Source organism: Gossypium hirsutum, chromosome A13, assembly GCF_007990345.1.
Source record: "Gossypium hirsutum isolate 1008001.06 chromosome A13, Gossypium_hirsutum_v2.1, whole genome shotgun sequence".
Classification (NCBI taxonomy): domain Eukaryota; kingdom Viridiplantae; phylum Streptophyta; class Magnoliopsida; order Malvales; family Malvaceae; genus Gossypium; species Gossypium hirsutum.
This window is the reverse complement of record NC_053436.1, coordinates 71795907-71820160: the sequence shown is the minus strand read 5'-3', so window position 1 is coordinate 71820160 and position 24254 is coordinate 71795907. Positions and strand designations below refer to the sequence as shown.

At 36.5% G+C, this 24254-nt stretch overlaps 2 long non-coding RNA genes across 4 annotated transcripts; one reads left to right on the top strand and one right to left on the bottom strand.

Annotated features, from left to right (window-relative positions):
- Positions 1-3557: 3557 nt before the first annotated feature.
- LOC107894490 (uncharacterized) lies at positions 3558-22596 on the bottom strand. Of its 3 annotated transcripts, none has more exons than XR_005907639.1 (6): positions 21964-22558; positions 21688-21864; positions 21068-21148; positions 20931-20966; positions 20435-20674; positions 3558-3794 (listed from the first exon to the last, which is right to left on the bottom strand). It is a non-coding gene; the product is annotated as an uncharacterized lncRNA (long non-coding RNA). The 3 variants fall into 3 exon arrangements; XR_005907638.1 differs by lacking the exon at positions 3558-3794 and adding an exon at positions 4396-5221 and having other exon boundaries at positions 21964-22596; XR_005907637.1 differs by lacking the exon at positions 3558-3794 and adding an exon at positions 20242-20292.
- LOC121212445 (uncharacterized) lies at positions 5119-20428 on the top strand. Its single transcript, XR_005907640.1, has 4 exons — positions 5119-5223; positions 5968-5971; positions 6224-6229; positions 20246-20428. It is a non-coding gene; the product is annotated as an uncharacterized lncRNA (long non-coding RNA).
- Positions 22597-24254: the final 1658 nt, after the last annotated feature.

Here is a 24254-nt window from a genome sequence, read left to right as displayed (position 1 = left end):
GAAGGGGAATCCATGCACATATGGCATGACTTCTAATTATCTCTGGTTAATTTATAATGAATTTCTAAAGTCGGAACAGGGAATCCAGAAATCGCTCTGGCCCTGTTTCACAAGAGTTTAATTATCTCCTAACATACAGCTCATATAGTCGTTTCGTTTCTTCTATATGAAAATAGACTCATCAAGCTTCGATTACATAATTTATTCATTAATTAATTCCACTCCTACTATTTTTAGTGATTTTCCAATCTCACGTCACTGCTGCTGCCAGCATCTGTTACTAAAGCAACTATGCCTATTTCGTGATTTCTCCTTGATCTAACTAGTAATTCATCATACATATCACAAATTATGATCATGACTAGCCATGCCAAGGGCTAATCATTGTCAAACATCTCCCTACTACACTATTGCCATATCATGAATTTTGACACCAAAAATAATCAACCATGACATATGGCATAATAATCAAATTTCCAAGACTTACGACCTAACATTATAGAACCAAACCCATCCGAATATTTATGCCATTTTCGCATGTCTAAAAGTTTACATACCAAATTTCAACAAAACATATTAGCCTATACATGCCGAAATGTTCTCCTAGACCGACTAAAAAGAAGATACCAAAAGTTGCTAGCCGGTGTGATGACTTCGATGACGGCCCGATCACGCAAAAAGAGACGAGTCCAAGAAACCTAAAATAGGTGAGAAGGAAACACCGAGTGAGTATATAACTCAGTAAGTCATAAGCAATGCACTACCATCCATTAATAACATTATCAGAAGAGGAAACAAAATGGAACGAGGCTAGTTACTCCATCCATACCGAACCATACCATAGTTCCTTAGACCTATCGGTTCAATCTCATACCAAGTCATGCATTCACATTTCATATACTAATCAATAGGATATTTGAGGCATTTTCATACATCATTGTATTTTCGTTACAATCATACAACTAAACGACCTTTCACCTATTCCACGATAAATCTTATGTACGTGACTTCAGTTATAATTGTCACATAGGTTCAAACTTACCAAGCTCAACTCCAAATATAAACATAGCGCCTATTAGCCATGAACTCAAGGTACTTACCCGATCCGCTGTCTGTGATCAACTTAATAATGTCGCACACTTAGTGTCCATAGTGATTCAAAAGTATATATTAAGTCCGCACACTCAGTGCTATATAATCAACTCGCACACTTAGTGCTACATAATCAAACTTGCACACTTAGTGCTTTATAATCAAACTCGCACACTTAGTGCTATATAATCAAACTCGCACACTTAGTGCTATATAATCAAACTCGCACACTTAGTGCTGTACAATTTAAACCGGCACACTTAGTGCCAATCTCATGATCATAAATGTTTATACCCGCACACTTAGTGCCGAGATCAACGACTCAATATATCTCACCTCTTTTCTTTTCATTCAACACTTTCATCACCACATGCATACATGTATATATATATATTTATCATTCCATTCAGCATCATTACATAGACGTTATGACCATTTAAATTAATACAAACTATATGCTTAATGACTTACTTTGTGTTGGGTAAGACGGTTCCAACTCGGCTACTCGATGATCTTTTCTTTGCCTTTGCTTGATTCTCCTCCTTTAACTCCTTGAGCTTAATCAATAAATCAACTAGTTTAACCATCTTGCTAAACATTCATAATTCAATTACACATGCATATGTATGTTTGTATATTCGGCAACCATCCTCACTAATTACCCATTTAGTCGATTATACACATAATTAAAGGTAACATCACGAATGGGCATACTTATGTATATATATATGTATATATACTTCGGAATGGGCATCACAATTAGATTTAACACCACCTTCATACTCAATTAGATGGCCGAATGCATGTATATATGTACAATGTCAACTATAACATCATTTAAACACCTAATTTCATCTCATGAACACTTGATCGAATTTTCCTAATCTAGCATATTTTCACATCTATTTGTAACATCATGTAAATCCACATATAACTACATTTCTTAAGTTCCACATCTTAATGCCCATTATAGCCACTCCCATAGTCTAAATCTAGCAATCGGCAACACCCACCTTTCCACTATGTTAGCCGAATACTCATTCTCTTCTTAGTCCTAAATTCGGCACCTCCAACAAAATAGCTTAACAATTTCAACTTTCATGCTAACATAACAAGCAACTTAACACATCCATATAACTAGCATGCTAATAGCATCAAGGTATCAACTAAAATTTTTTAAGCTCCTTAGCCGAATCCTAACTCTCCAACAACCCCAAATCCAACCATGGGATAGATAGAATTTAGACTCATCACCCAAAGGTTGTGTAAACTTCCAAAAATATCATTGAACATACCTTGATCTAAAGGACCACCTTGGCTGAATCTTGCTTCCTCTTCTTCCTCTAGTTACGACAATTGCAAAAGAAAGAAAACATGAACACTCCTTCTTCCCTCCTTATTAAGCATTCAAACTCCCTCATTTTCATGCCACAACATCAAACACTCCTCCTAGATACAAGCAATGGCCGAACTTCTTCAAAATTTTTCTCCCTTTCTTTTTCTTGGTTTTTCAGCTAGGAGATGGCAAGTATGAACACCCTTTTTTTTGTTCACTTTCCTATTATTATTCCCATCATTTGTTAACCAAAAAAAACATATTAAATTAGAATGAGTGGAGCATCATCACTCCTTGGCCGGCCACCATGTATTTTATGGGTAATTTGACATGCAAAGCCATGCTTCCTCTCCCTATTATTAATTACTCCTTATAATTCATCTATCATCTTTTCTAACTTCGTCAACTAGGTCCTTTTCGAATTAATTCACAATCCTAAAGCTAATATTAAGCATTTAATTTCTCATATATTCGCTGTCACACAAAAATTTATGTAATTAAAACACAAAAATAAATTTTTGGCTCGGTAATGTGGTTTCGAAACCACATTCCGACCAGGGTCTAATTTGGGTTGTCACATACATACATGTCATTTACCAATTCCAAGCAAATTTTACAAGTTAAATTATATATCAAATTTTGTTTCTATATTAAAACATACCAATTAACCAATTTCACTATATAGCAAAGTCATCACATAGCTTAACAAACCATGTACTGAATATCACATATTAATCCATTTTCAATCTTAGTTGCCGAATACACCCATCCATGATATCATACATTTCATACACATATATTACGTCAATAAAATACACATTACCATTAGACATGATCAACTAAAGTCATTCATTAAACATATGACTTAACCGTTAACAAATATATCAAACACCTCACACATACCTATATATATATGCCTAAATACATATATATGTAAGTGTCGATTCATCAATTAAACATATTCATTATCCAAATCCAGCATTTAGCCGAATTTACTCATCAACCCAAAATAACTACTAATATCTAATGCAAAACATACGCACATCATTTTTTTTTACCACGAGTAACCTAACAAACATATTTCATAATCAAGTATATACAAAAATCGATTCAACCTAAACACATCCAATATCGTCAACCATATTCCATGCATATAACATATATAAACATGACTAAGTTCATATAATCACTTATCATATTAGCCATTTTCGCATGGCTTAATATATACACCACTTTATACTTATCCAAATATAACCTAGCTTATACATGCCAAAGATCCAAGTTTAAACTTATAATGTACCAAAAATAGTCGAGAGTGTGATGGACTTTGCTGATGATCCCCGAGCTCGTAACTAATCTCTAAAATCTATAAAACAGAGACAAACATAAACACATATATAGTAAGCTATTGTAGCTTAGTAAGTCATAAGCAAATAAATCATTAAATGAACATTAGTATTGAGTCAACTAAACCGAATCAAATAATCTATAATCAAATACACATTTTTCATGCTTGAAACTCATATACCATCACATGAACGATATATAATAATATTAACTTGGCCGAATACACACATTACAGGAAAACAGACTTTTAGCAGCGTTTTTTTTCCTTTAGCGGCGCTTAAAAACGCCGCTAAAGCGCCGCAAAAAACGTCGCTATATGCAGCACCACAAAAGTTAGCGGCGCTTTTTTTCAAGACACCACAATATAACAGACCTTTAGCGACGCTTTTTTAAAAACGCCGCTAAAAAATATAAACTTTAAAAAATATATTTCAATTAAATAATATTTATTTTCTATGATAAATATTATATTATGTTTTATTTTTGAAATTTGAACTTTAAACTATACACAATTTTTTAAAAACCATTTATATGTAACTCAACAGAAATTATGTTCAAAGATTCGTTGTGTCACTAAACAAAGAAAAATGATTTACACAAATAAATAAAAGACGAGAAAATGAAGGTTCTAATGAGCAAACTATTTTATAAGCAATCAGAAAGAATAGTACAGGAAATTCTTAGTATCCTACTTGAAGAAAGCATTGGAAAATATAAAGAGTATGAGAATGAGTACAAGGAAGCATCTTTAAGTTGAACCATTCTTGATGTCAGGTTCCTTGCCTGTCTTAGGGAGAAAACACTTGCACACAACAAGGACATGATGTCCCTTTCTCCATTTGACTTAATCACCCACATTCTCTCATACCCTTTCTCCCAAGAGCAATTATTCAAGTTCTTCTCTTCTTCTCTCTAATTCCCGCATATAAATGTCCATGAGATTATGGTATTTGATGAGAAAATTAGTTCATAGCTGTGATACTCAACTCAAAATCACAGTTCTGAAGCCTTTGCTCAATTCCACCTCAAACTATATTTTACCTCCTACTATTGTTTAATGTTATATAGAAATTATTCTTTAAAGACTAATAATATATGCTATATATACTATATTTTATCTGAACAAATGTTCCTTTCTTCAAATATACTATACAAACTATATTTCATCTAGCACAGACCCAAAATCTCTACCTTCATAGTATTCTATTGAACTAGGCAAGAGGAAATGATCACTTTGCATCAGAGGAGTTCCCTGAAAACTCAGGTTTGGGCTTAAAGCTGTTTTGCCGATATTGGAGATTGGCTCAGAGATCTCATCATGTGCCTCAGCTGATCCCACTTGTTCACCCCCAAGTTGTTGAATTCTTCCAAAATATAAGGCAGATGCCTTACCAAGAAGCTCAGTCACAACAGCCCTGTAATCAACTGGATAATCCCGATAATGACCTGTAAAGACCATTAATTGACACAAGTTGAATGCCAATGCTATTGCCTGAATAAGCTTTCAGCTTGTATTCAAAAACAAGAAGCTAAATCTACTGCTACAAATGCAATTATTATATTTTAGGAATTCATTTTATCAATTCTATATATTTGATGGACTCCACCACATATTATATATCTAGATTTGTTAAAGTTATATAAGTGATCTATGATAATTTCACCACCAACTACCTAGTTATTTCAAATCAAGAAGCTTTGACCAACTAGAAACAGTTACAAGAAATTTCTCTATTCTGTACATCTTCTCCTTCTCTTTTTGATATCCTTCTTTCATTTTTCTCCACTGATGCGTCAGCTAGGCTTATGTTTAAGAAATAAATTTACAAACCTATTCTTATGCATGCAAACAACATGGGTCCGGACCCATGTGATGTGTGACAGCCCAAAATTGACCCTAGTCGGGAAGTGGTTTCGGGACCGCTAAACCGAGTCACCGAAATGTTTGAATGTGATATTTATTGTCTAGAATATGTAATTATGAATGTGTGAAAATTTCAAGCTTCGATTTAGTCGATTGCATGTGAATTTAGTCAATAGGACTTATGTGCGACATTTTTGAAATGTGATAGGTCGAAGCATAAGGACCTATTAGTGCATGAAATAAAAAGGGGGGACTTGCATGTCAAATTCCCCCCTAATTAGTAGTGGCCGGCCATGACAAGCATGGTAGACCAAGTGTAATGGGCAAGACATGTCATAGACATGTTGTGTTGGTGCATCATGGGTGGAAAAAAATAAAATAAGGAGCATGGGCATAAAATAATGAAAGGGAATATGATGAAAACAAAAAAAAATGTGTGGTTGTTTTCTCCCCCCCCCCATTGCCGTGAGTTAAAGAAAAGAAAAGAGAAAATTTTGTTCATCCTTTTTCATTTTCATTTGGCCGAAAATTCTAAGGAAGGAGGAAGGAGTTCTTGCTTCATGTTTGGTTTGGAAGAGGATTAGGAGAAGGTTTGGCCATACTTGTATCTAGATCAAGGTATGTTTGAGGTTGTGCCATGAGATTCATGCATGTTTTTAGTTGCTAGCTTGAGTTCTAATTATCCCATGGTTCAAATCTTTGCTATGTCATGGGAATGATATTCGGCCTAGGTAGATTTTGTGTTAATGCCATTGCATGCTAAATATGAAGCTTGTTAATGATGCATGTGATGGTGGATTGATGATTCTTGAATCTTCTTTTTAGCATTTTTGAGTGAGCACATATGTGCATTAGTTGCTAGATGGAGAAGAATCGGCTAGCAAGTTGTGTGCTAAGGCCGAATATAATTTTTGTATATTAATGAGTAATGCATGGGTTAAATTGATGGAAAGGGAGAGGATGCTTTACTAGTGTATATATGTGTGTATTAGCCAAGTTTTGAACTTGAAACAAAAGGGTGTTTAGTCAATACAAGTGACCATACTTGTAGAATGTATTAAGTGTTGAAATCGGCCCCAACATAGACATGCATATTCGGCCATAGGAAGGAGATTGGTGTTGCATGTATTCGGTTAGAGGCAAGCATATTGATGCTTTTGTCTTGGCTTAGAAAATTCGGCCAAGGGGGAAAATTAGCTAAAATGTTGAGTTTGATTCATGATTCCGTACATATGTGACTTTAATGTCTAATGTATAAATATGGGCTAAGTGCCTTGTGTTCCTATTTTTGATGCTCAAATGATTAAATCAATTTATTTGTTTAATTAAGCTCAAGAGCAAAGGGGAACTAAATCCGATAAAGGGAAGGAAAAAGTGGTCGAATAGCTATCGGAATCGTTCGACAACACCCGAGGTAAGTTCTTGAGTAAAAGAGCTTGAATTATGATTTGATTAGATTATGTCTTAAGTAAATCAAAATCGTGCTCATATATGTGGCCATTGAGCCGAAATTGTAAATGTGATAAGTGCCTTGTGTTTGAGCTTTGGTAATGAAAATGAAATATGAATGTGACATGATTTATTGTTAAATGTGCATGGTTATTCGAATGATGTCCGGGCTAAGTCCCGAAGGCTTTGTGCTAAGTGACCATATCCGGACTAAGATCCGAAGGCATTTGTGCGAGATACTAATTCCGGGCTAAGCCCGAAGGCATTTGTGCGAGTTACTAAATCCGGGTTAAGTCCCGAAGGCAATTGTGCGAGTTACTATAACCGGGCTATGTCCCGAAGGCATTTAAACGAGTAGCTATATCCGGTTAAATTCCGAAGGTACGTGATTTGGGAATGAATGATTTTGCTGTAAAAATTTCAGTAAATACTCTAGAAACATCCCAACATTGAGGTATGTTTCGTATGTGCTTGAATTTAGTTGAGCCCTTACAAATAAGTATTCGCTCAGTTGATAAACGAGCTACCGGCCTTTGGCTAAGTTGATCTTTTGTGTATGTACATAAGGGTTGGTCATGTGAAGCAAGTATGATATCGAAAATTTGTGCATATGAAATTATCCGTTTAGCTATATGAATGCTATACTTTTGCTGTGCTGGAATTCCTTGCTCAAAACTTACTAAGCATAAATTGCTTACTCCGTTTCTTTAATCTTCTGTTTTATAGATTTTGGTTCTCCAGCTATCGGACTCGGGATTTTGAAGTCGAAGTCACCCACACTATCAAAGCCCCCCCCCATTTTTGGTACAATTTTGGTTGAACTTCGAAATGGCATGTATAGGACTATCCGTTTGTTGTGGGTCATGGACCCTTTGGACTTGTATAATTTTGGATAGCCATGCGAAAATGGCTTATATATGTTTGAGTATAATGTTATAATCATTTGGTATGGATATGGTTATTGAGAGGTGTGGATATGCTTGACAAGGATTGGCCATGTGAATGGTTAATCACTATCATAAATTGTGCTATTTATGCAAAAAGAGCTAATTGAATCATGGAAACTATGAAATAGGTAAAGTCTACCTTAAAGGCAGATGCTGATAACAGCAGTGATGTAGATTTGGAAAATCACTAAAAATAGTAGGAATGGAATTAAATAGTGAATAAATTATGTAAACGAACCTTGATGAATCTATTTTCATAGGAAAGTAACGAAACAATCATACGGACAGTATGTTAAGAGATATTTAGGTTCTTGTGAGACAAGGCCAGAACGGTTTCTGGATTTCCTGTTCCGACTTTGGAAATTCATTACAAATTAACCAGAGACAATTAGGAGTCAAGCCATATATGTATAGATTCCTATCTGAGTCTAGTTTCTATAGAAACAAACGACATCAGTATTGAAGCCCTGTACAGGGAGATATTCAAGTCGTAATGCGCAAAGGTCAGTGTAGTCGATCCCTGTAACATGGGAGACTTTGACTAATAAACTGTACTAATTGGCCCAACCAAAAATTCTAGAAAAAAATATGTAGATGGGCATATGAGTCTAGTTTCAGGGAAAATTTACGGAACTGGATTCCGAGTTTCTGAACTCAAGATATGATTTTTAAAGCGACTAGTATGCAGATTGGTAGTGTCTGGGAAATTTTTTTTTAAAGTCTGTTAACACCTCGTGTTCGACTCCGGTGACGGTCTCGGGTTCGGGGTGTTACATGATGGATGCTTGAAGATGAATGCATGACTATCAATTATAATTCCCCCCAACACACACACACAGGCCCAATATGTTACTGCTGTGTTGCCGAACCCTGATTAACACTTTACATATAGTATGATCATGTTCTAATAAAAGCAATTTCTCATAAGTTTAGAAACAGACCTACATGAGGAGAACTGTGACAGCCCAAAATTGACCCTAGTCGGGAAGTGGTTTCGGGATCACAAAACCGAGTCATAAAAATAATTAATTGATATATTCTATGCTTATTATGTGTGTGCATGAGTATGTGGAAGCTTCATTCTCTAATTTTGCCAATTGCATGAGAAATTATTAAATAGGGATCGATATGAGACATGGTGAAACATGATAGGCTAATTTAAAATGGTCTATTAGTGCATGTACCAAAAAGGGTGATTTTGCATGTCAATTTACCCAAAAGATGAAGAGTGGCCGGCCAAGGGGTGATGGTGCTCCACTTATTCTAATTTAATATGTTTTGTTTAGTTAACAAATGGTTTAAAATAATTATAATAAAATTGAATAAAAGAGAAAAAGGGAAGAGGAGTGTTCATCTTCTTCTCCATCTTGCCAAAACCGAAACAAAAAGGAAAGAAATAGGGAAGTTTTCATTAAGGCAATTCGGCAACCCTTTTTCTAGTTGGAGGTAAGTTTTGAAATGTTGGTTTTAACTTCCTTTGTATGTTGAGCTAATTGTTGAAATGCATTTCGGCAATGTCATGAAAAATCAAACTTTTATGGTGGTTTGGGCATTAAGCCATATATCAAGAGGTTAGGAGTAGAGGTTGTTTCATGTTGTATTGAATAAGTAGAGATTATTATGAGGTTGAAATTTGTGGAATTTTAGTTAAGTAATGCTTGGTACATTCGGCCATATGGGTTAATGGAATGTTCATTTTATTTGTTAATTTCTTTTATGAGAAATGGGTAATTGTTAAAGCCGAATGAGTTATGGAAGTTTTTATAAATGTATGAAGTTCAAGGTGCAAAATTTTAGTCTTGATGTTATGGATAATTCGGTTGAGATATGGGGAGAGGGAGTTGTCATTTAGGTTAAGATCAAAGGGATGAGCAATAGGCATTAAAAGGTGAAATGTGTGAAACTTAAAGTGTAAAAACCTATATGTAATTACATAGGAAATGTTAAAAAAAAACTAACATGGTATATTCGGCCATGTAGAGTACATCCTAGAGATATTATATTTAATTCCCTACAACCGACTAAATGGGTGATTAGTAAGGGTGATTGCCGAATATACTAACATACATATGCATGTGTAATTGGATTGTAAATGTTTAGCAAGGCGGTTAAACTAGTTGATTTATTGATTAAGCTCAAGGAGTTAAAGGAGGAGAATCAAGCAAAGGCAAAGAAAAGATCATCGAGTAGCCGAGTTGGAACCGTCTTGCCCAACACAAAGTAAGTCATTAAGCATATAGTTTGTATTAATTTAAATGGTCATAACGTCTATGTAGTGATGCTGAATGGAATGATAAATATATATACATGTATGCATGTGGTGATGAAAGTGTTGAATGAAAAGAAAAGAGGTGAGATGTATTGGGTTGTTGATCTCGGCACTAAGTGTGCGGGTATAAACATTTATGATCATGAGATTGGCGCTAAGTGTGCGGGTTTAAATTGTACAGCACTAAGTGTGCGAGTTTGATTATATAGCACTAAGTGTGCGAGTTTGATTATGTAGCACTAAGTGTGCGAGTTTGATTATATAGCACTAAGTGTGCGAGTTTGATTATATAGCACTAAGTGTGCGAGTTTGATTATGTAGCACTAAGTGTGCGAGTTTGATTATATAGCACTAAGTGTGCGAGTTGATTATATAACACTGAGTGTGCGGACTTAATATACTTTTGAATCACTATGGACACTAAGTGTGCGACATTATTGAGTTGATCACGAACAGCGGATCGGGTAAGTACCTTGAGTTCATGGCTAATAGGCGCTATGTTTATATTTGGAGTTGAGCTTGGTAAGTTTGAACCTATGTGACAATTATAATTGAAGTCACGTACATAAGATTTATCGTGGAATAGGTGAAAGGTCGTTTAGTTGTATGATTGTAACGAAAATACAATGATGTATGAAAATGCCTCAAATATCCTATTGATTAGTATATGGAATGTGAATGCATGACTTGGTATGAGATTGAACCGATAGGTCTAAGGAACTATGGTATGGTTCGCTATGGATGGAGTAACTAGCCTCGTTCCATTTTGTTTCCTCTTGTGATAATGTTATTAATGGATGGTAGTGCATTGCTTATGACTTACTGAGTTATATACTCACTCGGTGTTTCCTTGTCACCTATTTTAGGTTTCTTGGACTCGTCTCTTTTTGCGTGATCGGGCCGTCATCAAAGTCATCACACCGGCTAGCAACTTTTGGTATCTTCTTTTTAGTCGGTCTAGGAGAACATTTCGGCATGTATAGGCTAATATGTTTTGTTGAAATTTGGTATGTAAACTTTTAGCCATGCGAAAATGGCATAAATGTTCAGTTGGATTTGGTTCTATAATGTTAGGTCGTAAGTCTTGGATAATCAATTTTTATGCCATATGTCATGGTTGATTATTTTTGGTGTCAAAATTCATGATATGGCAATAGTGTAGTAGGGAGATGTTTGACAATAATTAGCCCTTGGCATGGCTAGTCATGATCATGATTTGTGATATGTATGATGAATTACTAGTTAGATCAAGGAGAAATCACGAAATAGGCATGGTTGCTTTAGTAACAGATGCTGGCAGCAGCAGTGACGTGAGATTGAAAAATCACTAAAAATAGTAGGAGTGGAATTAATTAATGAATAAATTATGTAATCGAAGCTCGATGAGTCTATTTTCATATTGAAGAAACGAAACGACCATATGAGTTGTATGTTAGGAGATAATTAAACTCTTGTGAAACAGGGCCAGAGCGATTTCTGGATTCCTTGTTCTGACTTTGGAAATTCATTATAAATTAACCAGAGATAATTAGAAGTCATGCCATATGTGCATAGATTCCCCTTCAAGTCTAGTTTCTATAGAAACAAACGAAATCAGTAATGAAGCCCTGTACAGGGAGATATTCAAGTTGTAATGCGCAAAGGTCAGTGTAGTCGATCCCTGTAACATGGGAGACTTTGACTAATAAACTGTACTAATTAGCCCAACCAAAAATTCTAGAAAAAAATATGTAGATGGAAATATGAGTCTAGTTTCAGGGAAAATTTACGGAACTGGATTTCAAGTTTCAGAACTCAAGATATGATTTTTAAAGCGACTAGTACGCAGATTGGCAGCTTGTCTGGGAAATTTTTTTTAAGTGGTTTGAAGTCTGTTTGCACCTCGTGTTCGACTCCGGCGACGGCCTCGGGTTCGGGGTGTTACATTTGATTGGTATCAGAGCTATGGTTTAGTCGGTTCTAGGACTACCATAGCACGTATGAGTCTATCTATACATGCCTTAATGTTAATGTTTAAATGTGTGATGACTTCTGACGGTTAAAATTTTTGTTTTGATTAGTAAATAGATCCCGGCGTAGAGAGAACCTTGGCGGATGACGTTGAAAGTGTAGCGGCTGCTCCTGCACAAGGGACGCCGCCTGTTGAACCTCAGTCATCTGCGAATAATCAAGGTGAAGGGGCTAAACAAGCCTTCTTTACCATGATGAATGAGTGGGTCGCGTAATATGCCCTAACCAATCCGGCTGTCTAACAATTCCCGAATTTGAATAATCCACCCCAAGAGCCCGTAATGCCATCAATTACTGATCCTGTGAGGCTAAGTGAGCCACCTGTAGACTTGATTAGGAAGCGCGGGGCCGAGGAGTTCAGGGCCATAGTTATTGATGATGCTGAAAGGGCCGAGTTCTGGCTTGATAACACCATTCAGGTGTTTGATGAACTGTCATGCATGCCCGATGAATGTCTAAAGTGTGCTGTATCCTTGTTGCGGGACTCAGCCTACTATTGGTGGAGGACCCTGATTTCCATAGTCCCAAACGAACGAGTAACTTGGGACTTCTTTCAAACGGAATTTCGAAAGAAATATATTAGTCAACGGTTCATTGATCAAAAGCGTAAGGAATTCTTGGAACTCAAGCAAGGCCGTATGACAGTATCTGAATACGAACATGAATTCGTAAGACTCAGTAGGTATGCCTGGGAGTGTGTAGCTGATGAGGTTGCTATGTGCAAAAGATTCGAAGAAGGATTGAATGAAGATTTAAAGCTACTAGTGGGTATTTTGGAGATAAAAGAATTCGTAACACTAGTCGAACGAGCCTGCAAGGCGGAAGAACTTGGAAATGAGAAGAAGGCTAAATTTGAAGCTAGAGACTATCGTAAAAGATCAACGGGTAAAGCTCCGTTCTCAGCTGTAAAGAAGTTCAGGGAGGACACTAATAAGTCGAGGACGACTGCGGGAATTTCCATCAGAGCACGACCATCGACGGACTCCCGAGCTACTTCGGTAGCTAGTGTGGGCAATAATCGTCAAGAGAAACCTGAATGTCCCCAATGCGGAAGACGACACCTAGGTAAATATTGGGGTAAGTCTACTAACAGGGCCTGTTACGGATGCGGTTCGAAGGACCACTTCATTAGAGATTGCACGGAGCTTGATGAGAAGAATAAGATTCAAGGTGCAAGACCTAGTGGAGTGACAACTAGAGGTAGACCACCGAGAATTTTAGGAGGTAGGGGTGGTAGTCAGAGAGGGGCCTCTGATACGGCTGTTCGAGCCGAGAACCGTACTCCTGCTAGAGCATATGCCATTCGCGCACGAGAGGAGGCATCCTCCCCTGACGTCATCACTGGTACCTCCACTCTCTTTGATACTAATGTGATTGCGTTGATTGACCCTGGCTCTACTCATTCATATGTATGTGAAACCTTAGCATCCAATAAGACTCTACCTGTTGAGTCTACTGAGTTCGTAATTCGAGTGTCAAACCCTTTGGGTCAATACGTACTTGTTGATAAAGTGTGTAAGAGATGCCCTCTAATAATCCGAGAATCCTGTTTTCCGGCCGATTTGATGCTTTTGCCGTTTGACGAATTTGATGTTATTCTTGGTATGGATTGGTTGACCGTACATGATGCAGTGGTGAACTACAAAAGAAAAACCATCGATTTGAGGTGCGCAAATAACGAGATAATCCGAGTTGAGTCTACGGACTTAAGGGGGTTGCCAGCTGTAATATCAGCAATGTTGGCCCAGAAATATGTAAGAAAAGGGTGCGAAGCATACCTTGCGTATGTACTTGATGACAAAGAATTAGAAAAGAAACCTGAATCTGTACCGGTGGTTTGTGAATACCCGGATGTTTTTCCTGAAGAATTATCGGGTTTACCACCTGTTCGAGAAGTAGAGTTTGGTATTGAGCTTATACCTGGAACTACGCCAATTTCGATAGCTCCGTATCGTATGGCACCAACCGAGTTAAAGGAATTGAAAGCTCAATTGCAAGAGTTGACGGATAGAGGTTTCGTTCGACCAAGTTTCTCACCTTGGGGTGCACCAGTATTGTTCGTGAAAAAGGACGGAACCATGAGGTTGTGCATTGACTATCGTCAACTGAATAAAGTGACGATAAAGAATAAATATCCATTACCGCGTATTGATGATTTGTTTGATCAACTAAAGGAAGCCTCAGTGTTTTCAAAGATAGATTTGAGATCGGGTTATTATCAGTTGCGGAATCGAGATTCGGACGTACCCAAAACTGCTTTCAGAACGAGGTACGGTCACTACGAGTTCTTAGTGATGCCGTTCGGGCTCACTAATGCCCCTGCGGTATTTATGGATTTGATGAATCGGATCTTCAGACAGTATTTGGACCGGTTCGTAGTTGTGTTCATTGATGACATCTTAGTCTATTCAGGAGATGAAACCGAACATACTGAGCACCTGAGATTAGTGTTGCAAATTTTGCGGGATAAGCAGTTATATGCTAAGTTCAGTAAGTGTGAGTTCTGGTTAAGAGAGGTTAGCTTCTTGGGTCATGTGGTATCCGCATCGGGTATTCGAGTTGACCCGGGCAAAATTTCAGCCATACTTAACTGGAAGCCTCCAAGAAATATTACCGAAGTTCGGAGCTTCCTGGGGCTCGCCGGTTATTACCGACGATTTGTAAAAGGTTTCTCGATGATAGCTGCACCGTTGACGAAACTACTCCAAAAAGATGTTGAGTTTGAGTGGACAGAGAACTGTCAGAAGAGTTTCGATCAACTAAAGACCTATTTAACCGAAGCTCCAGTGCTAGTACAACCGGAGTCCGGCAAAGAGTTTGTCATTTATAGTGATGCATCCTTACTTGGGCTAGGTTGTGTGTTGATGCAAGAAGGTCGAGTTGTAGCTTACGCGTCGAGACAATTAAAGCCGCATGAAAGAAACTATCCGACCCATGATCTTGAATTGGCGGCCATAGTGTTCGCCCTGAAAATATGGCGGCATTACTTGTTTGGGGAAAAGTGCCATGTATTTTCGGATCACAAAAGTCTCAAATATTTGATGACTCAAAGAGACTTAAATCTGCGACAAAGACGTTGGCTTGAGTTGTTGAAAGATTATGAGCTTGTCATTGATTACCACCCGGGAAAGGCTAATGTGGTTGCAGACGCCTTAAGCCGGAAATCACTATTTGCTTTACGAGCGATGAATGTGCACTTGTCTGTTCTACCCGACAATGTGTTAGTAGCTGAATTAAAGGCCAAACCATTATTGATTCGTCAAATTCGTGAAGCTCAGAAAGTCGATGAATTGGTTGCAAAACGGGCTGAATGTATTCCGAATATGGAATCCGAATTTCAAATTGATGATGACGATTGTTTGAGGTTCAGAAGTCGGTTGTGTGTTCCAAGAAATTCAGAACTCATTTCGATGATTCTGAACGAAGCCCATTGTAGCCGAATGTCAATTCACCCGGGGAGTACGAAAATGTACAACGATTTGAAACGTCAGTTTTGGTGGCATGGTATGAAACGAGACATCTCCGACTTTGTTTCGAGATGTTTAATATGTCAACAAGTGAAAGCGAAACATCAAGTGCCTTCAGGATTACTTCAGCCGATCATGATACCCGAGTGGAAATGGGATCGAGTCACAATGGACTTTGTGTCCGGACTGCCATTGTCAGCAAGTAAGAAGGATGCGATTTGGGTTGTTGTTGATAGACTGACTAAGTCGGCTCACTTTATCCCCGTGCGTACGGATTTTTCATTGGATAAACTAGCCGAATTGTATGTTTCTCAGATTGTGAGATTACACGGGGTACCTATTTCTATCGTGTCGGATAGAGATCCGAGATTCACCTCGCGATTTTGGAAGAAATTGCAAGAAGCTTTGGGTACCAAGCTGCATTTTAGCACCGCTTTTCATCCACAAACCGATGGTCAATCTGAGCGGATAATTCAGATACTTGAGGATATGTTGAGATGTTGCATCCTCGAGTTTAGTGGTTCATGGGAACGGTATTTACCTTTGATTGAATTCGCTTACAACAATAGTTTTCAATCAAGTATTAAGATGGCACCTTACGAGGCTTTATACGGTCGTAAATGCCGTACACCATTGTTTTGGACCGAGCTCGGTGAAAGTAAAATTTTCGGAGTTGATTTGATTAAAGATGCCGAACAGAAAGTAAAGGTAATCCGTGAAAGTCTGAAAGCAGCCACAGATCGTCAAAAATCGTATGCGGATTTGAAACGAAAAGACATTGAATATCAGGTGGGAGATAAAGTGTTTCTTAAAGTTTCGCCTTGGAAAAAGGTACACAGATTTGGCCGTAAGGGCAAGTTGAGTCCGAGATTCATTGGGCCGTACGAAATCTCCGAACGAGTTGGTCCAGTTGCGTATCAATTGATTTTGCCCCCTGAACTTGAAAAGATCCACGACGTCTTTCATGTTTCGATGCTTCGACGCTATAGATCTGATCCATCGCACATAATTAGCCCATCAGAGGTTGAAATTCAAGCCGATATGAGTTATGAAGAAGAACCGATGCGTATCCTAGCTCATGAAGTGAAGGAGTTGCGAAACAAAAGGGTTCCGCTAGTAAAGGTGTTATGGCTCAAACACGGGATCGAGGAAGCTACTTGGGAAACCGAGAGCTCGATGAAAGAACGATACCCAAACTTATTTACCGGTAAGATTTTCGGGGATGAAAATTTCTTAAGTGGGGGAGAGTTGTGACAGCCCAAAATTGACCCTAGTCGGGAAGTAGTTTCGGGACCACAAAACCGAGTCATAAAAATAATTAATTGCTATATTCTATGCTTATTATGTGTGTGCATGAGTATGTGGAAGTTTCATTCTCTAATTTTGCCAATTGCATGAGAAATTATTAAATAGGGATCGATATGAGACATGGTGAAACATGATAGGCTAATTTAAAATGGTCTATTAGTGCATGTACCAAAAAGGGTGGTTTTGCATGTCAATTTACCCAAAAGATGAAGAGTGGTCGGCCAAGGGGTGATGGTGCTCCACTTATTCTAATTTAATATGTTTTGTTTAGTTAACAAATGGCTTAAAATAATTATAATAAAATTGAATAAAAGAGAAAAAGGGAAGAGGAGTGTTCATCTTCTTCTCCATCTTGCCAAAACCGAAACAAAAAGGAAAGAAATAGGGAAGTTTTCATTAAGGCAATTCGGCAACCCTTTTTCTAGTTGGAGGTAAGTTTTGAAATGTTGGTTTTAACTTCCTTTGTATGTTGAGCTAATTGTTGAAATGCATTTCGGCAATGTCATGAAAAATCAAACTTTTATGGTAGTTTGGGCATTAAGCCGTATATCAAGAGGTTAGGAGTAGAGGTTGTTTCATGTTGTATTGAATAAGTAGAGATTATTATAAGGTTGAAATTTGTGGAATTTTAGTTAAGTAATGCTTGGTACATTCGGCCATATGGGTTAATGGAATGTTCATTTTATTTGTTAATTTCTTTTATGAGAAATGGGTAATTGTTAAAGCCGAATGAGTTATGGAAGTTTTTATAAATGTATGAAGTTCAAGGTGCAAAATTTTAGTCTTGATGTTATGGATAATTCGGTTGAAATATGGGGAGAGGGAGTTGTCATTTAGGTTAAGATCAAAGGGATGAGCAATAGGCATTAAAAGGTGAAATGTGTGAAACTTAAAGTGTAAAAACCTATATGTAATTACATAGGAAATGTTAAAAAAAACTAACATGGTATATTCGGCCATGTAGAGTACATCCTAGAGATATTATATTTAATTCCCTACAACCGACTAAATGGGTGATTAGTAAGGGTGATTGCCGAATATACTAACATACATATGCATGTGTAATTGGATTGTAAATGTTTAGCAAGGCGGTTAAACTAGTTGATTTATTGATTAAGCTCAAGGAGTTAAAGGAGGAGAATCAAGCAAAGGCAAAGAAAAGATCATCGAGTAGCCGAGTTGGAACCGTCTTACCCAACACAAAGTAAGTCATTAAGCATATAGTTTGTATTAATTTAAATGGTCATAACGTCTATGTAGTGATGCTGAATGGAATGATAAATATATATATACATGTATGCATGTGGTGATGAAAGTGTTGAATGAAAAGAAAAGAGGTGAGATGTATTGGGTTGTTGATCTCGGCACTAAGTGTGCGGGTATAAACATTTATGATCATGAGATTGGCGCTAAGTGTGCGGGTTTAAATTGTACAGCACTAAGTGTGCGAGTTTGATTATATAGCACTAAGTGTGCGAGTTTGATTATATAGCACTAAGTGTGCGAGTTTGATTATATAGCACTAAGTGTGTGAGTTTGATTATGTAACACTAAGTGTGCGAGTTTGATTATATAGCACTAAGTGTGCGAGTTGATTATATAACACTGAGTGTGCGGACTTAATATATACTTTTGAATCACTATGGACACTAAGTGTGCGACATTATTGAGTTGATCACGGACAGCGGATCGGGTAAGTACCTTGAGTTCATGGCTAATAGGCGCTATGTTTATATTTGGAGTTGAGCTTGGTAAGTTTGAACCTATGTGACAATTATAATTGAAGTCACGTACATAAGATTTATCGTGGAATAGGTGAAAGGTCATTTAGTTGTATGATTGTAACGAAAATACAATGATATATGAAAATGCCTCAAATATCCTATTGATTAGTATATGAAATGTGAATGCATGACTTGGTATGAGATTGAACCGATAGGTCTAAGGAACTATGGTATGGTTCGCTATGGATGGAGTAACTAGCCTCGTTCCATTTTGTTTCCTCTTGTGATAATGTTATTAATGGATGGTAGTGCATTGCTTATGACTTACTGAGTTATATACTCACTCGGTGTTTCCTTGTCACCTATTTTAGGTTTCTTGGACTCGTCTCTTTTTGCGTGATCGGGCCGTCATCGAAGTCATCACACCGGCTAGCAACTTTTGGTATCTTCTTTTTAGTCTGTCTAAGAGAACATTTCGGCATGTATAGGCTAATATGTTTTGTTAAAATTTGGTATGTAAACATTTAGCCATGCGAAAATGGCATAAATGTTCGGTTGGATTTGGTTCTATAATGTTAGGTCATAAGTCTTGGATATTCAATTTTTATGCCATATGTCATGGTTGATTATTTTTGGTGTCAAAATTCATGATATGGCAATAGTGTAGTAGGGAGATGTTTGACAATGATTAGCCCTTGGCGTGGCTAATCATGATCATGATTTGTGATATGTATGATGAATTACTAGTTAGATCAAGGAGAAATCACGAAATAGGCATAGTTGCTTTAGTAACAGATGCTGGCAGCAGCAGTGACGTGAGATTGAAAAATCACTAAAAATAGTAGGAGTGGAATTAATTAATGAATAAATTATGTAATCGAAGCTCGATGAGTCTATTTTCATATTGAAGAAACGAAACGACCATATGAGCTGTATGTTAGGAGATAATTAAACTCTTGTGAAACAGGGCCAGAGCAATTTCTGGATTCCCTGTTCCGACTTTGGAAATTCATTATAAATTAACCAGAGATAATTAGAAGTCATGCCATATGTGCATAGATTCCCCTTCGAGTCTAGTTTCTATAGAAACAAACGACATCAGTAATGAAGCCCTGTACAGGGAGATATTCAAGTCGTAATGCGCAAAGGTCAGTGTAGTCGATCCCTGTAACATGGGAGACTTTGACTAATAAACTGTAATAATTGGCCCAACCAAAAATTCTAGAAAAAAATATGTAGATGAGCATATGAGTCTAGTTTCAGGAAAAATTTACGGAACTGGATTTCGAGTTTCAGAACTCAAGATATGATTTTTAAAGCAACTAGTACTCAGATTGGCAGCTTGTCTGGGAAATTTTTTTTAAGTGGTTTGAAGTCTGTTTGCACCTCGTGTTCGACTCCGGCGACGGCCTCGGGTTCGGGGTGTTACAAGAACCATTAAACTTAACAAGTTTTACGTCACCCCCAAGTTGTTGTATTCTTTGAGCGAAATTGTGGATGATTTGATAAGGAGCAAGATCGTCAGTTTTCGAGCATAATATGAGATATGGTAATGAGTAAACAATAAATATAAGAAAAATGGAAGTAATAAGTTGACTAATAAAATTTATAGTACACTTACAATAGAAGCATATAGAGTCTGCCAATACTCAGCACGATGGGATTCAAACCTGCTGAGGAAGAGAGCATCAAGTCGAGAAGCAATGCCATTTGCTATCCATGATGCTATTCTTGGAGGATGAGACATTCTAAGAACTGTTGGGTAAACAACAAATCAAGCACCCAAATCACTGGTAAAATCCACTGGACTGGAATAAAAAATATGGCCTGAAAAGCACTCCTTCACCAGTTGGAGGTCATCCTTCATCGGAAGTCAAAGAAGATTTACTAGACCAGTAGAACTTAAATGTCCGTAGCAATGTTCATAAACCATATTGATTATTACTCTAGGAAAGCATCTTTTCCGAAATGCCATTATACCAACAATTGGTTTATTTTTATGTCATATGGAAAAGAGAGACAATGATTTTCAGGATTGATGTGGTAATATTTATCTTAACAATAAAACCAATTTTAATCTATTCAGCAATCAAAAGAAAACGGGAAAGATAACATACTGGATTTACTTCCACTTTACAGGATCCCACAATCATCTGTAGCAAAGAAATCATAAAGCTATATCACCACAAAAACAAATGGAAACAAGTATTTTCACATATAAGGTTAAAAACAAATGGAGTTTTCAAAGTATGACCTGAGGAACCTTGTACATGCAGGCCTTAGGGCCACCAGAAAAAGATGAAAAGACCACAGGGCATGGCCTAATCTTTAGCTCCTGCATGCAACCAAAAAGAGAAAACCCACTCAATGCACTAAAGCATAAAATTTCAGAATACAGGGTTACTGAAAAAGTGAATATTGAAAGCATTGGTAGGAAACTAATCTTTCCATCTTGAAACACTTTAGACAGATTGTGTCCAGACTTCAGAGGAAACCATATGAAATGAAGCTTTCCCTTTGTAAGACATTAATTTTTCTTTCCTCTTTTCTTCAATTTCAAATGATAAAATAAATAAACTATAAGCTATTTGTTGAATTGTGTCCCCTCAACCACTAGTTAAAACCCAGAGACTGCACTATTTACCCCCACATCCTTACATTGCAGACATAATATAAACCTATTCCCACCCTCTCTCTCTCAATCTTGTTTTTATACCTTAAATAATCCTATGTTAAAAACCCAGGTAGAACTTAGGATTGGATCCGTTGTAACTTATTCCAATCCACTGTCACTGATGATAATAGGCACATCGTATTTTCATCTCAATATATAAAGCAAAAAAAAACTGGGTAGAAAAGGGATAGCCACTTCACCCATGCATTCAAATTTTATCAAGTGGATTAAACATTTTGACTAGTCCAAGCTGCTCCGTTGGAATCCATTGAGCTCGATCCGGATAAGGCATCACCATGAGTCCCATTCTGAGAGTTTAATGGACTTAATGACTGCATTAGCTGGGAAACTTTTGCGGATGGTTTCAATTTCATGTACTGCAGAAAAAAGAATTTGTATTAAGCTTTTTTAGGAGATGGGATATAAGAGATTTCAAAAGAATAGCAGAATCTAACTGCACAAGAAAGTTTGACTACCTGCACAAGAATTTGTATTACTCATCGTTTTGAAACTCCACGGAAACCTTCCACGATTTAAGCTTCTCATCACCGTTGTTGATCACCATCAAAACCGACTCGAACCTGTAGGGCTGGTGGGTAGGATCGGTGGGTTTCAACTTGGTCCCGGAACTGTAAGCATAAGACAAGAAGATACCGTTGCAAGAATCGACGGACGGAGATGGAGCCTCGACGGCATCGAATTGGGAGAAGGAGAAGCTCAAAAGGGAGAAAAGGAGTGAAAAGTGGGTATTGTAGTTCAAGTAGAAAGCCATTGATTAGTAATTTGCTGCCAAAGCTTTTGGTTTACAGAAAAAAAAGGAAAGAAAAATGAAAGAATTTGTAGCGAAAGGAAACGCGTAAAAAATCAGGTCAGATCCGAAAAAAATTAGCGGAGACAGCGGTGGGCGAGAACTGAGATGAGAAGAAAAAAACTGATTTGCAGAGACGAGGGAGAAAAGAGGGGCGAATTTGGGGGCAAATTTTCAGAGTAAAAGGGAAAAAGGAATAAGTATAAAAAAATTTGGGGATTTAGGGCGCGACAGAGATGAGAAGAGGAGGGAGTAATGAGCGGGGAACAAAAAATTATTGGTCTCTTTGCGGCGTTTTCATAAAAAATGCCACTATATCTAAACTTTTTATTTAATTTTAATTTTTTTTCATTTTTAACATTTTTTATTTTTTCTTCCAAAATTTTTATGCTGAGTTTATTATTTTTCAGAATTTTTTTTAAAATTTTGAATATTGAACTTTTTAACTGAAATAAAAACTAAAATATTAAATTTTTAATTTTTAATTTTTTAATTTTTTAATTTTTTAATTTTTAATTATTTTAAAGATTTTTATAATTTTTAAACTAACATATAAAATAAAGCTTGAAAACAGCAACATTTTGCAATCATTTTGCCATTTCACTTTTTTTTTCTTTTTTTTTGTGTTTTGTTTTTTGCTCTTACATTAAATCATTATATATATACTTAATATCTATATGAAATTTATTTTTAGATTTTAGGGTTTATGATTTATGGGTTATAATTTAGGGTTTGGGATTTATGATCTACATTTTATGGGTTTAAAAGTTAGTTTTAGGGCTTGGGGTTTAAGGATTGGGGTTTGTGTGTTAGGGTTTATAGGTTGGAGTTTTAAGGGTTTATGATTTGAGATTTAGGGTTTAAGGTGTTGGGATTAAGGTTTATCGTTTTTAGTCTTAAGGGGTTATGATTTGAGATTTAGGGTGTGGTGTTTAAAGAGTAATTAATTAGTGTTTGTAGTTTTAAGGGTTTATGATTAGAGATTTAGGGTTTGGGGGTTAAAGGGTTATTGATTTAAGAGGTTAGGGGTTAGTGTTTAAAGAAAGTAATAACATTGATTTTAACAGCTTCGTAACTTAATTAAATGAAAACTTCTAATTAAATAGTTTAGTTATCAAAGTGTAACTTTTCATGATTAAGTAACTAAAATGAAATTAACTTTTCCATGGCTAAGTGAATAGTGTAGTTAATTTATATTGTTTATAAAGTCGGTTTTAGATATGATCAAAATAAAATCGAATTCAAAATAAAAATAAGACCTTATTTAATTTGTTATAAATTGGTCTTATCCAAAATAGATAATTACCTATCCATATCAATCTGTTACTTTATTTATTTATTTTTCAATAAATAATTTGTTATAATTTTAAAATATTAAAATTGATATTATCTCTTTTATAATTATATAAGAGATTATTTAATATATAAATTAAAAAATACTAATTAATTTAAACCCTAAACCTATTAACTATAGTCTCCAAACCCCTAAATCATAAAACATAGACCATCAACCTTAAATCCCAACCCTTAAACCCATAATCCATAAACCTTAAAATAGTTTAGATCTATAGTGGCGTTTTTAAAAAAGCGCCGCCAAAACTCAAGCTATTGCGGCATTTTCCACAAAGCGCCACTATGCCACTGAAGTAAAACGACGTAGTTCTGCTTAATATTTTAGCGGCACTTTCTTAAAAACGCCGCTAATGCTCAAATCTTTAGCGGTGCTTTCTTAAAAACGCCGCTAATGCTCGATCTTTAGCTGTGCTTTCTTAAAAACGCCGCTAATACTCAATCTATTCGATTTTTAGTGGTGTTTTCTATTCAAATGCCACTAAAAACGCTGCTAAAAACCTGTTTTGCAGTAGTGACATAAGTTTATAAGCATATATAATTCTCAATTTCATAATGCATATTTCATTTGTTCATCTCAAATATATACTCACCTTATCTTTTAAAACA